Raw genomic sequence first — 12466 nt, 5'->3', positions numbered from 1 at the left:
AGATTTACATCATTCTGGCTCTTAACTTTTGCACAATCCTTGAGGACTCCAGCACTCCTTTAACCCATTGCGATTTTAAGGAAGGGTGCTAACCCCTCTGGGTATTTTTTTTAATTTATTTTTTAGTGTTGCATTGTGGTGCAGGTGTTTTCACAGGGGAGGGGGGACCCTATCTGGGAGGCCTTCTCTTCTCCATGCTCCATGTGGCACACAAAGACACACAACAAAAAAGTTGAGTAAATTTTTCACCTTTTTCACTGGTTGCCGGTGTGATTTCTATATTGTCACCATCTGTTAATTGATACAGGTGAGTTTAATTACAAATTACAGGAGCATCACAAACTTGCAATTAATTCTTACAATTTTGAGAAGGTGCCAATCATTTGTCCAGTCCATTTTTGGAGTTTTGCGTGGAATGTGTCAGATTTGGCTGACACATTTGGTTTCTCAACCTTTTTTTGTGTCATACCAATACAAACAAAAGAAATAAACATGAGAATGCTTAAACATTTGTAATTGCAACAATTTTCTGGGTGAAGTGGTGCCTTATCTGACAGAAATGCAGGAGTGACAATATTTTTGGCCATGACTGTACATTGTTACATTGTTCCATGCAACGATTTCAATAATGCCATACCTGGAATTCTTCTTTCACTCTGACATTACTTCTTTCAATGTCAGATGTTTGTAAAATGGGAAAAAAAGGAAATTATGATGAAATTAGGGAAATAGAATTAATTATTTTTGGCCATCCGGATGGCATGACGGATGGTAGCTTGCCTTATTTGCCCACAGCAGGGAGATGCCGCATCATCCTTTGCTCCGCTCTTTATGAATCAGCTCCAATAAACATGATAAGTAAATACAATAAATCTGCCTTTGGATTTACATTGCGTTCCGTCACCTTGTATGATGAATGTGTTACTCCCCCTCTTTTCATTTGCTGCTGTTTTACTGATCGGAATGTCGTAAACACGGGTCTGCCATGATTTATAATCTGTGCCTGGGTGGTGATCATTCTGAATGATGCTGGCTGTAATAACGCGCCTCCAAAGTGACTGGCTCTGCATTTTAACTGACACCTGTCTCTGTGCAGCTCCATTCTCAGTCTGCATTACTCAAACGCTGTCTTTTCTTGAATTAATTCTTCTGAAGTTTTGACACATTGTTTCATGCTCCATATTAAATGTCAAAGCTTAAAAAAATACCAAAAAAAAAAAAATAAAATAAAATAAAAAAGCACCAGGTGCTAATATTTGCATCCCAAACATCAGAGTAACAGAGCCCATCTGAAATCATGAGGATCATTGAAACAAGTGATGAGTTAATTGGTTCCCATTTACACAGTGGTGTTTTTCTGTAATAGATAACTATCAATCACTGTAAGGGCATATAGAAAACAATTGTGGAGAAACTCAGACATGTTGAATTTTCTGCAGTGCACTGGATGGAACCACATGTCACTGCATTCCAGCGCAATGCACAATGCTATTGTGCAGAAACATCAATAAATTGTCACTTTGTGCACTTTAAATAAAGTTTAAAAAAAATTAAAAAGTAAACAATGCTTTGCACTGAAACATACATTTCTCCCTTCACAGCAGCTCACTGCAGGGCAAAACTCACAGCTACCCACAAGGTAAAACAAAATGTTTATCATATGGGCAGTAGACATGTGCAATTCGTTCTTTCGGACATTCGGATGCATCCAAATGTCCGAAGAAGAAAATAATGGATTTCAACTAATATGAAAGAAATTATAAGAAAATAACAAATGAATTAGGCATGATTTGATAATTGGTTAAAGGTCTAATGAAACAAAAGGTCAACTCGGAATAAATCTTACAGTCCAATCAGCTGATTAATTTTGTGCTGGAGGTTGGATTACTGGCAAAGTGCATTCCTGAGAACTGAGTGAGAAGGATGTTGTATTGTATTTGAGCAGAGGAGAAGAGATATTGCCATTGTGTGTGTTAATAGATTCAATAAACAAACGAATTTCCGAACTATGAATTGTTATCACGAATATACAGTACCTCACAAAAGTGAGTACACCCTTCACATTTTTGTAAATATTTTTTTATATCTTTTCATGTGACAACACTGAAGAAATGACTCATTGCTACAATGTAAAGTAGTGAGTGTACAGCTTGTATAACAGTGTAAATTTGCTGTCCCCTCAAAATAACTCAACAAACAGCCATTAATGTCTAAACCGCTGGCAACAAAAGTGAGTACACCTGTAAGTGAAAATGTCCAAATTGGGCATCAATATTTTGTGTGGCCACCATTTTGTTCCAGCACTGCCTTAACCCTCTTGGGCATGGAGTTTATCAGAGCTTCACAGGTTGCCACTGGAAGCCTCTTCTACTTCTCCATGATGGCATCACGGAACTGGTGGATATTGACCTTGCGAACCTCCACCTTCCATTTGAGGATGCCCCACAGATGCTCAATAGGGTTTAGGTCTGGAGACATGCTTGGCCAGTCCATCACCTTTACCCTCTTCTTTAGCAAAGCAGTGGTCATCTTGGAGGTCTGTTTGGATCGTCATCATGTTGGAATACTGCCCTGTGGCCCAGTCTCCGAAGGGAGGAGATCATGCTCTGCTTCAGTATGTCACAGTACATGTTGCCATTCATGGTTCCCTCAATGAACTGTAGCTCCCCAGTGCCGGCAACACTCATGCAGCCCCAGACCATGACACTCCCACCACCATGCTCGACTGTAGGCAAGACACACTTGTCTTTGTACTCCTCACTTGGTTGCCACCACACACCCTTGACACCATCTGAATCCAGTAATCCATGTCCTTAGTCTGCTTGTCTTCAGCAAACTGTTTGCAGGCTTTCTTGTGCATCATCTTTAGAAGAGGCTTCCTTCTGGGATGACAGCCATGCAGACCAATTTGATGCAGTGTGCAGCGTATGGTCTGAGAACTGGCAAGCTGATACCCCACCCCTTCAACCTCTGCAGCAATGCTGGCAGCACTCATATGTCTATTTCAAACGAAAACACAACCTCTAGATATGACGCTGAACAGGTGCACTCAACTTCTTTGGTCGACCATGGCGAGGCCTGTTCTGAGTGGAACCTGTCCTGTTAAACCGCTGTATGGTCTTGGCCACCATGCTGCAGCTCAGTTTCAGGGTCTTGGCAATCTTCTTATAGAAAAGCAAATATATAAAAGCTGAGCATTCAAAAATTGATCAATCAAATTATTGTTGAATAGTCCTTGTGATTAATTGTCCAATAAAGTGAGCAAAAAATAGTAAATAATGAATAGTGAAAAATTTTTTTTTTTATAATATTCAATATTCGGTGGTTGATAGTAGAAATTCAGGTAACACAATTCCTGTCAGATGGAATGCTTACCAGATAGCAAGCCAACTACACAGGTGGCTATAAACCCAGCCTGGGCCTTTGGGGAACCTTTCCGGATACGTCCTGGACAAATCCCACTTATTTAATCATTGCTCTTCAGAGGTCACGTGATGTTTCCCAGGTCTTTCCCGTCCGAAGATAAAGTTCTGAGAGCGAAGTTTCTAGTACTACTGATGTATGAATCTGTGTCTGCGTAGCATTGATTGGTGCTCCTCAGGAGATTTACAGCCTATATGGGAGGGGGGTCTTCTGAATCGGGAGAGGCTGAACCCGACAGGATGGATGGATGGATGGAGAAGAGAAAAAAATAAATAAAAATGAACTTTAAAAGGCGTCTGGAGCGAGGACGAAAAAAGAACCAAGAAAATCTTCTTATAGCCTAGGCCATCTTTAAGTAGAGAAACAATTCTTTTTTTTTTTAAGTCCTCAGAGAGTTCTTTGCCATGAGGTGTCATGTTGAACTTCCAGTGACCAGTATGAGAGAATGAGAGTGATAACACCAAATTTAACACACCTGCTCCCCATTCACACCTGAGACCTTGTAACTAACTAACGAGTCACATGACACCGGGGAGGGAAAATGGCTAATTGGGCCCAATTTAAACATTATCACTTAGGCCCCTTTCACACTGGGGCGGTGGGGGCGTCGGCGGTACAACATCGCTATTTTTAGCGCTGCTGTACCGTCGTTCTTGTAGCGGTATTCGGCCGCTAGCGGTTCGGTTTTAACCCCCCGCTGGTGGCCGAAAAAGGGTTAAATCCGCTCGTACAGCGCGGCTATAGCCGCGGTATTACCGCGGTATAGCCGCGCTGTCCCATTGATTTCAATGGGCAGGAGCTGTTTAGGAGCGGTGAATACACCGCTCCTTCCCCGCTCCAAAGAAGCGGCTCGCAGGACTTTTTTTTACCGTCCTGCGAGCGCACCGCTTCAGTGTGAAAGCCCTCGGGCTTTCACACTGAACAAACAGTGGAGGCTGTTTAGGGGCGGTTTTCAGGCGGTATTTTTAGCGCAATACCGCCTGAAAACCGCTCCAGTGTGAAAGGGGCCTTAGGGGTGTACTCACTTTTGTTGCCAGCGGTTTAGACATTAATGGCTGTGTGTTGAGTTATTTTAAGGGGACAGAAAATTTACACTGTTATACAAGCTGTACACTCACTACTTTACATTGTAGCAAAGTGTCATTTCTTCAGTGTTGTCACTTGAAAAGATCTAATAAAAGATTTACAAAAATGTGAGGGGTGTACTCGCATTTGTGAGATACTGTATATACATACATAAATAACAAATTATCTGAAAACGCAACAATTAACCACTTGACAACCAGCCACAATACAAATACTGTGGCAGGTCGGCTTTATTGCGTGAAACAATGTACCTGTATGTTGTTTCATGCAATAGTTACTATGGGGGCGTGTACGTGCTGCTGGAGGCATGCACGCACTCTGATTGGCCAGAGGGGGATGCAATCAGCAGGTCACCCCCGATCGCTCCCCAGAGAGGTAGAACGGCGGTCTGCTGATGTAAACAAGGCAGACCATCGTTCTGACAGGCATGAACACAGTGATCTGATGCCGATGTCGCAGAGTAAGTGTTTTTGGGATATGGAATCTCTGCCAGACTTCTAGGCTGCCTAATTTTGTGTCACATGACCCTCCAGAGCTCCTCTCTTCTCATCCCGGCTGATGTCAGCAGTCCATCCCTCTGCAGTGCTCAGAGTAGGCCGACGTCAGCGGGGATCTCGGCCTCTCCCTTTGCAGTATTCGGAGCAGGGAAGAAGAGCTCCAGCGGGTCATGAAGCGCCCAGCGGCGCTGTAAATAAGGTATTTTCCACAATAAAGTTACGCAAGGAGACCCACTGCACATAATCTTTTTACAGAACGTGAACGTACATGATTTTACAAGGACTTAAACTAAGATTTATTTTGGGATTACAGAATTTCACAATGCTGACTCCTGAGCTGACAGGGGGAGAAACTTTTTTGTACATAACGAAAATAAATAAGACATCCTCTAAAAATAAGCCTAATGCCCTGTACAAACGGTCGGACATTGATCGGACATTCCGACAACAAAATCCATGGATTTTTTTTGACGGATGTTGGCTCAAGCTTGTCTTGCATACACACGGTCACACAAAGTTGTCGGAAAATCTGATCGTTCGGAACGCGGTGACGTAAAACACGTACATCGGGACTATAAACAGGGCAGTAGCCAATAGCTTTCGTCTCTTAATATTCTGAGCATGCGTGGCACTTTGTGCGTCGGATTTGTGTACACACGATCGGAATTTCTGACAACGGATTTTGTTGTCGGAAAATTTTATAGCAAGCTCTTAAACTTTGTGTGTCGGAAATTCCGATGGAAAATGTGTGATGGAGCCTACACACGGTCGGAATTTCCGACAACAAGGTCCTATTCACACAAGGTCCTATCAAAGGGCATTAGTGTGTTTTTTGTAGCCAAAATTGATATAAAACCCGGTCTTATTTTGGGGGAAACACGAAAGTATTTAGCAAAGTTATTACCAACATTCTAAAAACTGGACATCACACTGTTTCTTTAGAAATGTATTGTATGTCTCCGGCTAAGGCATCAGATTGGAATCAACACTTTGACATCGTAGCGCTCAGGGATACATGTGAAGCTGGACAGATACTGTAATGCCGCGTACGCACGGTCGGACTTTTCAGCTACAAAAGTCCGACAGCCCGTCCGACAGACTTTCGACAGACTTTCAACGGACTTTTGGCGAACTTTCAACAGACTTTCTAATGACCTGACTTGCCTACATACGATCACACAAAAGTCCGACGGATTCGTACGTGATGACGTACACCGGACTAAAATAAGGCAGTTGATAGCCAGTAGCCAATAGCTCCCCTAGCGTTGGTTTTTGTCTGTCGGACTAGCATACAGACGAGTGGATTTCTGGGTCCAGCGGAGTTACGATGTAAAGATTTAAAGCATTTTCCAAATCTAAAGTCCGTCAGATTTGTGGCTGGAAAAGTCCGCTGAAAGTCCGGGGAAGCCCACACACGATCGGATTGTCCGCCGGACTTGGTCCGTTGGCGTCCGTCGGACTTTTGTAGCCGAAAAGTCCGACCGTGCATATGTGGCATAAGAGGATAACCATTAGATCTCTGCGAAAATGGAAACGTTACACCAATGCTGCACTCTCGAGATCAGAGAATCTTGAAAGATATAGACAAACAAAGCAAAAGGGCACAAAAGCCTAGTGCATTACCATCACTATTTTATTGAATGTAAAGCCAAGTGAGTGCATACCCACAAAAGCCAAGGTATAAAAACATACAAAACCCAGGAAACAGATCAGTGGTCCAGAAGACAAAACACTCAGGGTCCTTACATGAATCAAACTACTGTTGATATGTTTCAAGCAAAAGAAGAGGGCATGTCCCTCGAAACGTGTCAGCATGCACTAGCTTGGTGTCATGGTTATGCAGTAATCTTTCTCTGTCAGCTTACCTTCTCCTCATGTGTTCAGACTAAGAGGTCAGCCACTCACACCTGGATGGTTTTATAACCTCTCCTCTAAGCATGGCCCCACCCCAGGCCCTATCAGGGAACCCTATATTAATCTGTGCACTGCAAGCCAGCAGTGCTGATCAACCATTGTGTTTTAGCTTTCATGTGTACTTGCTGTGTTTCCTACGTCTGATTCCAGTTACCAACTTTGGCCTGTTCCTCGACTTTCCATGTCTGCTTGTGACCCTGACCTTTGGCATGTTATTTTTATCCTTGTCTGTTAGTCGCCCTGACATTTGGCTTATCCCTTATTTTCCTTGTTGTTTCAGCCTGCTGCCTCCTTCCTCTTCTCCTGTAGTCTACAGTGAGCGTGAGCTGTGAGACCCTGGGGGCCGCGACCTGGAGCCAGACTGCAGCTCAGTCCATCCTCACCACTAGAGGCTCTGGTGAACACCCGCTGGCTCTTAGACTCCACGCCCTGGGGAATCTATGCTCTAGCTCCCAGTGGAATCTGTGTTAGTGATCCAGTAGACCTGCTTCCTGAATCTCCCTGGGTACTATCCGCAGCAGTCAGTCCTAGGGTCCACTACCTAGCGGTGCACTTCCAATTCCTACAGAGTGCATCTGTCACCTGGTCTCAGGTGACCTGACCCTTGGTTTTACATTCATTAAAATGATGACGGTAGTGCACTAGGCATTTGCACCCTTTTGGTTTGTTTGTTTAAGGCAGGGGTCTCCAGATTTTCTAAACAAAGGGTCAGTTTACTGTCCTTCTGATCTTAGAGGGGCCGGACCGTGACCATCGGGAGTAGAAAATGTCCTGGCATCAATGGGAGTAAACAATGCCACATCTTTGATGTCAGTGAAAGGAATTGATCCCCATCATTGGTGTCATTGGGACGAACTGTGCCCCACTGTTGGTGTCATTGGGAAGAATTATGCCTCATCGTTGGTGTCAGTGGATGAAATTGTGCACCAAGGGCTGGATAAAATCAAGCAAAGGACCGCATCCAGGCCACCGGGCCGCAGTTTGGAGACTACTGGTTTAAGGCATCAGATTACTATAAAGCAGTTAATCTTTGAATGATATATGCTGATAGGTGTAAAGCTATAAACTGATTAGCCCCCTATATAGTGATGCTTGTTTAGTGTAGAGGGATATAAGGCACTATTTGCATTGGCGTTTAGCGAATCCCAGTGGCAATCCCTGCATCCACTTCCGCTTCAGCTCTGTTGAAGGAGGGCCCTTTAACAGAGGACACGCAAGACTGGGCTGGCTGGTATGGAGTCCGTGTGACTGGCAGCAGTATCTCCATAGATATATAGGATCCGTCTGCATAAACATGTGACACTTGGCATATTTTTCTAATTATTTCTCTAAGTGTCACAGTCACTGTTAATCTGGAGGCTTGGGTGCTTAACGGTCTCTGAATTCTAATTTAATGTAACTGAAACCCCAAGGGTTACACTGTCATTGTTCTGGAACTCCAAGTATCAATAAAGCATGGTTCATTTACCTTCAAACTATCCTTTATTTTAGAAATAAATCTGTCCCTGGTAGGCAATAAACATTATTTTGACAGTAGTTGGCTTATTCAATAACTAGTTCAAGGAAAAAAGCAGTGAAAAGCACAGTGCCCATAGACACCAATTAATATTAGTTACTGAATTGGCTAGTATAAAGTAAATTCTGAATTCTTGTTATGAGCTACTGTACTTTGTGTTTATTTAATACTATTTATACTCTAATTTGTACTATTTTTTTACTTTATGCTTTAAATTATACTTTTAATACTATTAATTGAATAAGCCTATAAGTAAATGTGTTCCTAGGACTGCATATTTTATTCTGGTACCCCAGGGGTCTATTTCCCCATATACAGCACCACTGACATGCCAAAATGTCCCTTTGTAAATAGAGGAGGACTAATGCTCACCTATACTGTAGGATGGATCATAACAGGTAGTTGTGGGTGGTGTTCAAGTGGGGACAGGAAGGAGTGTGCGCTCATGCCCCTAAAGGTGGCTAGAGGCATATGCCAAAACACCAGTATGGCGCTAAGATGGCACCCTCTGTAATGAGCAACACTTCTCCACGCAGACAGTAGTTTAATTCTTGGAATTCCTGACATAGTTCATTTAACTTTATGCACTGTATATGACAATAATAATTCCTATGACACCTCTCCCTTCCTGCAGCATTTCTGAGCTGTTTCCATGTGACATGCACCAGACTCCACCAGCAGTTACTTGTCACCTCTTCCCAGTGACACTGGGGTTGATTTACTAAAACTAGAGAGTGCAAAATCTATTGCAGTTGTGCATGGTGGCCAATCAGCTTCTAACTTCAGTTTGTTCATTTAACCACTGAAGGACCAAGCCTCTTTCTGAGATTTGTTGTTTACAAGTTAAAAACAGTTATTTTTGCTAGAAAATTACTTAGAACCCCAAACATTATACATTTTTTTTCTAACACCCTAAAGAATAAAATGGCGGTTGTTGCAAAACTTTCTGTCACACCATATTTGCGCAGCGGTTTTACAAGCGTACTTTTTTTAGAAATTTTTTAATTAAAAAGTAAGACAACAGTAAAGTTAGCCCATTTTTTTTATATTGTGAAAGATAATGTTACGCCGAGTAAATTGTTACCAAACATGTCACGCTTCAAAATTGCGCCCGCTCGTGGAATGGCGACAAACTTTTACCCTTAAAAATCTCCATAGGCGACATTTAAAAAATTCTGCAGGTTGCATGTTTGAGTTACAGAGGAGGTCTAGGGCTAAAATTATTGCTCTTGCTCTACTGATCGCGGCGATACCTCACATGAACACTGTTTTCGTATGCGGGCACTACTCACGTATGCGTTCGCTTCTGCACGCAAGATCGGCAGGATGGGGCGCGTTTAAAAATGTATTTTTTTCTTGTTTATTTTACCTTTTTTTTTATTTTTACACTTTTCTTTTTAAAAAAAAATTGTGCCACTTTTATTCCTATTACAAGGAATGTAAACATCCCATGTAGAAGACAAAAATGCATGACAGGACCTCTTAAATATGAGATCTGGAGTCAAAAGGACCTCAGATCTCATATTTACACTAAAATGCAATAAAAAAAAAAAAATTTGTCATTTGGAAAAAAAAAAAAAATGGCCCTTTAAGAGCTATGGGCGGAAGTGACGTTGTGATGTCGCTTCCGCCCTGCAATGGTATGGAGACGGGTGGGGGCCATCTTCCCCTCACTCATCTCCATACCAAGAAAGGAGAAGGATCTGAACGCCTCCGCCACTGCCGATGGCTCCGGTAAGCAGCAGAGGGCACCAAAGCACGGCGGGATGGGGGGCCTTCTCCCGCCGCTGATAAAAGTGATCTCGCAGCGAATCCGCCGCAGAGACCATTATTATCGGAGCCCGAACCGCCCGCCGAAGAAGAGGATACCAGGGTTATGGCAGCTAGCTAGCGGAAGTGGTTAAGCTTTGACAAAAAACCTCGAAGCTGATTGGTTTCTATGCAGAACTGCATCAGATGTTGCACTCCCCAGTTTTAGTAAATCAAACACACTGGTCCATATGTTTAATTCTTGACTGTCATTAAACTTGAATCCCACTTCTATACACAATCCAAACCCTTTCTCCCCTGGGTACCGATCGCTAAGGCAGGAACCCTAAGCACATAAACTCACTGCCAGGTCCTTCAATCACCTATGCCAAGCCACCCCCGCTTCCCGACTGGCTGGCTGAGGTCAGATAGCTGAGCCATGATTTACATAGATCCTTGATCCTTGACAGGATATGAACATCTTGAACATGTTCTTCAAGGAACAGGGCCTACTTTCACTTTCAATGAAAATAGTAAACAGGACAAGTAGAGAGGGTGAATATTCTTAATGGGGGCACAGACAGCAATAAAAACTGAGAGGTGTTCTAGTCCACTCTATCCAAAACTAAAAAATAGGTTTTCCCTTTAGTTATACTTAAAGTCAGAGTAGCCTGGTCTGCGACTCCTTTAGAGTGGTTGTAAACCCTCACATATACCCAGTGAAGTGAACAGCCTCAAATGATACACAAATCCTCCTGCATATGTTTTGCTTGTTTATCTGCTGCCTTCTCTACCCTACACCCCTTCAAAAGGGCAGAAAACTGTTAAAATATTTCTCCATCTGTAAGGGGCACAGAGGAGGGGCAGAGAGGCTGCAGTAACAGCGTGTGAGAGCTGATTGGAGGAAAGGCACACACCCTCCTCCACACGGCAGAATAACTGTGTTCTGAATAGACAAGCTCTGTTCTGAGCTCTCTCTCCCGACAAAAATTTATGTCGGGGAAAACTTCTCAGAAGTGACTCATGCTGATAACAAAGGAATGAAGCACCAGAGAGAAATGACATTTAGAGCTTTGGAGAGAGATAAGTAAACACTAGTTATATATGTGTTTTTCTTAGATTCCATGACGGGGGTTTATGACCACTTTAACTTGCCTGCAGAATGTTCTCTCCCGTTGCTGTCTATTGCTCCCTTTCTGCAGTGTGAACAGTGCTGAACTGGAAAGTATCCCCAGTACAGAGGGAATGGTGGACATTTTGAAGAACAAGAGCTGAAGAGGACTCTTTAGGCTGAAAGCTTGGGACTGCTCATCAGACAGAGGGGAGTGGAGAGAAACTGTGCAAGTTGGTGGATGGACTTACCTGTGCTAAGAGAGGGGCAGTGTTTTCAAAACTGCCTCAGACAGTAAGAGGTCCTGTGCTGGCTGCAAAGACTGTACAGCCATGGCCAAAAGTTTTGAGAATGACACAAATATTAATTTTCACAAAGTCTTCTGCTTTAGTGTTTTTAGATCTTTTAGTCAAATGTTACTATAATTACAAGCATTTCATAAGTGTCAAGAGGAAGTAAACCCTGATGGGTTTTACTTCTTCTTTTACCCTGTCAAAGTAAAAGCATAATGGGCTTGTATGTATCGCATACTAGCCCATTATGTTGCACTTACCTGCAAAGGAAGCCAGTGATGTCACTACTGTCCCCGCTGTGTGGAAGCATCCATCTTCACCCCTCTTCCTTCCGGGGTCGCGGACTCCGGCGCAAGCATATATGGTAAATATCTCCTAAACCGTACAGGTTTAGGAGGTATTTCCAGTACCTACAGGTAAGCCATACTATAGGCTTACCTGTAGATAAAAGTGGTTGTACAGGGTTTACAACCACTTTAAGTTTATGCAAAGAGTCAATAATTGCAATGTTGACCCTTTTTTTTCCAAGACCTCTGCAATTCGCCCTGGTATGTTGTCAATCAACTTCTGGGCCACATCCTGACTGATGGCAGCCCATTCTTGCATAATCAATGCTTGAAATTTGTCAGAATTTGTGGGGGTTTTTTTCACTCGTTCACTCGCCTCTTGAGGATTAACCACAAGTTTTCAATGGGATTAAGGTCTGGGGAGTTTCCTGGCCATAGACCCAAAATTTAGATGTTTTGTTCCCCAAGCCACTTCGTTATCACCTTTGCCTTGGCAAGGTACTCCATCGTGGCATTGTTCGTCACCAAACTGTTCTTGGATGGTTGGGAGAAGTTGCTCTCGGAGGCTGTTTTTGTACCATTCTTTATTC

This window comes from Aquarana catesbeiana, linkage group LG10 (assembly GCF_042186555.1).
Source record: "Aquarana catesbeiana isolate 2022-GZ linkage group LG10, ASM4218655v1, whole genome shotgun sequence".
NCBI lineage: Eukaryota > Metazoa > Chordata > Amphibia > Anura > Ranidae > Aquarana > Aquarana catesbeiana.
Note: the sequence above shows the minus strand (reverse complement) of the source record.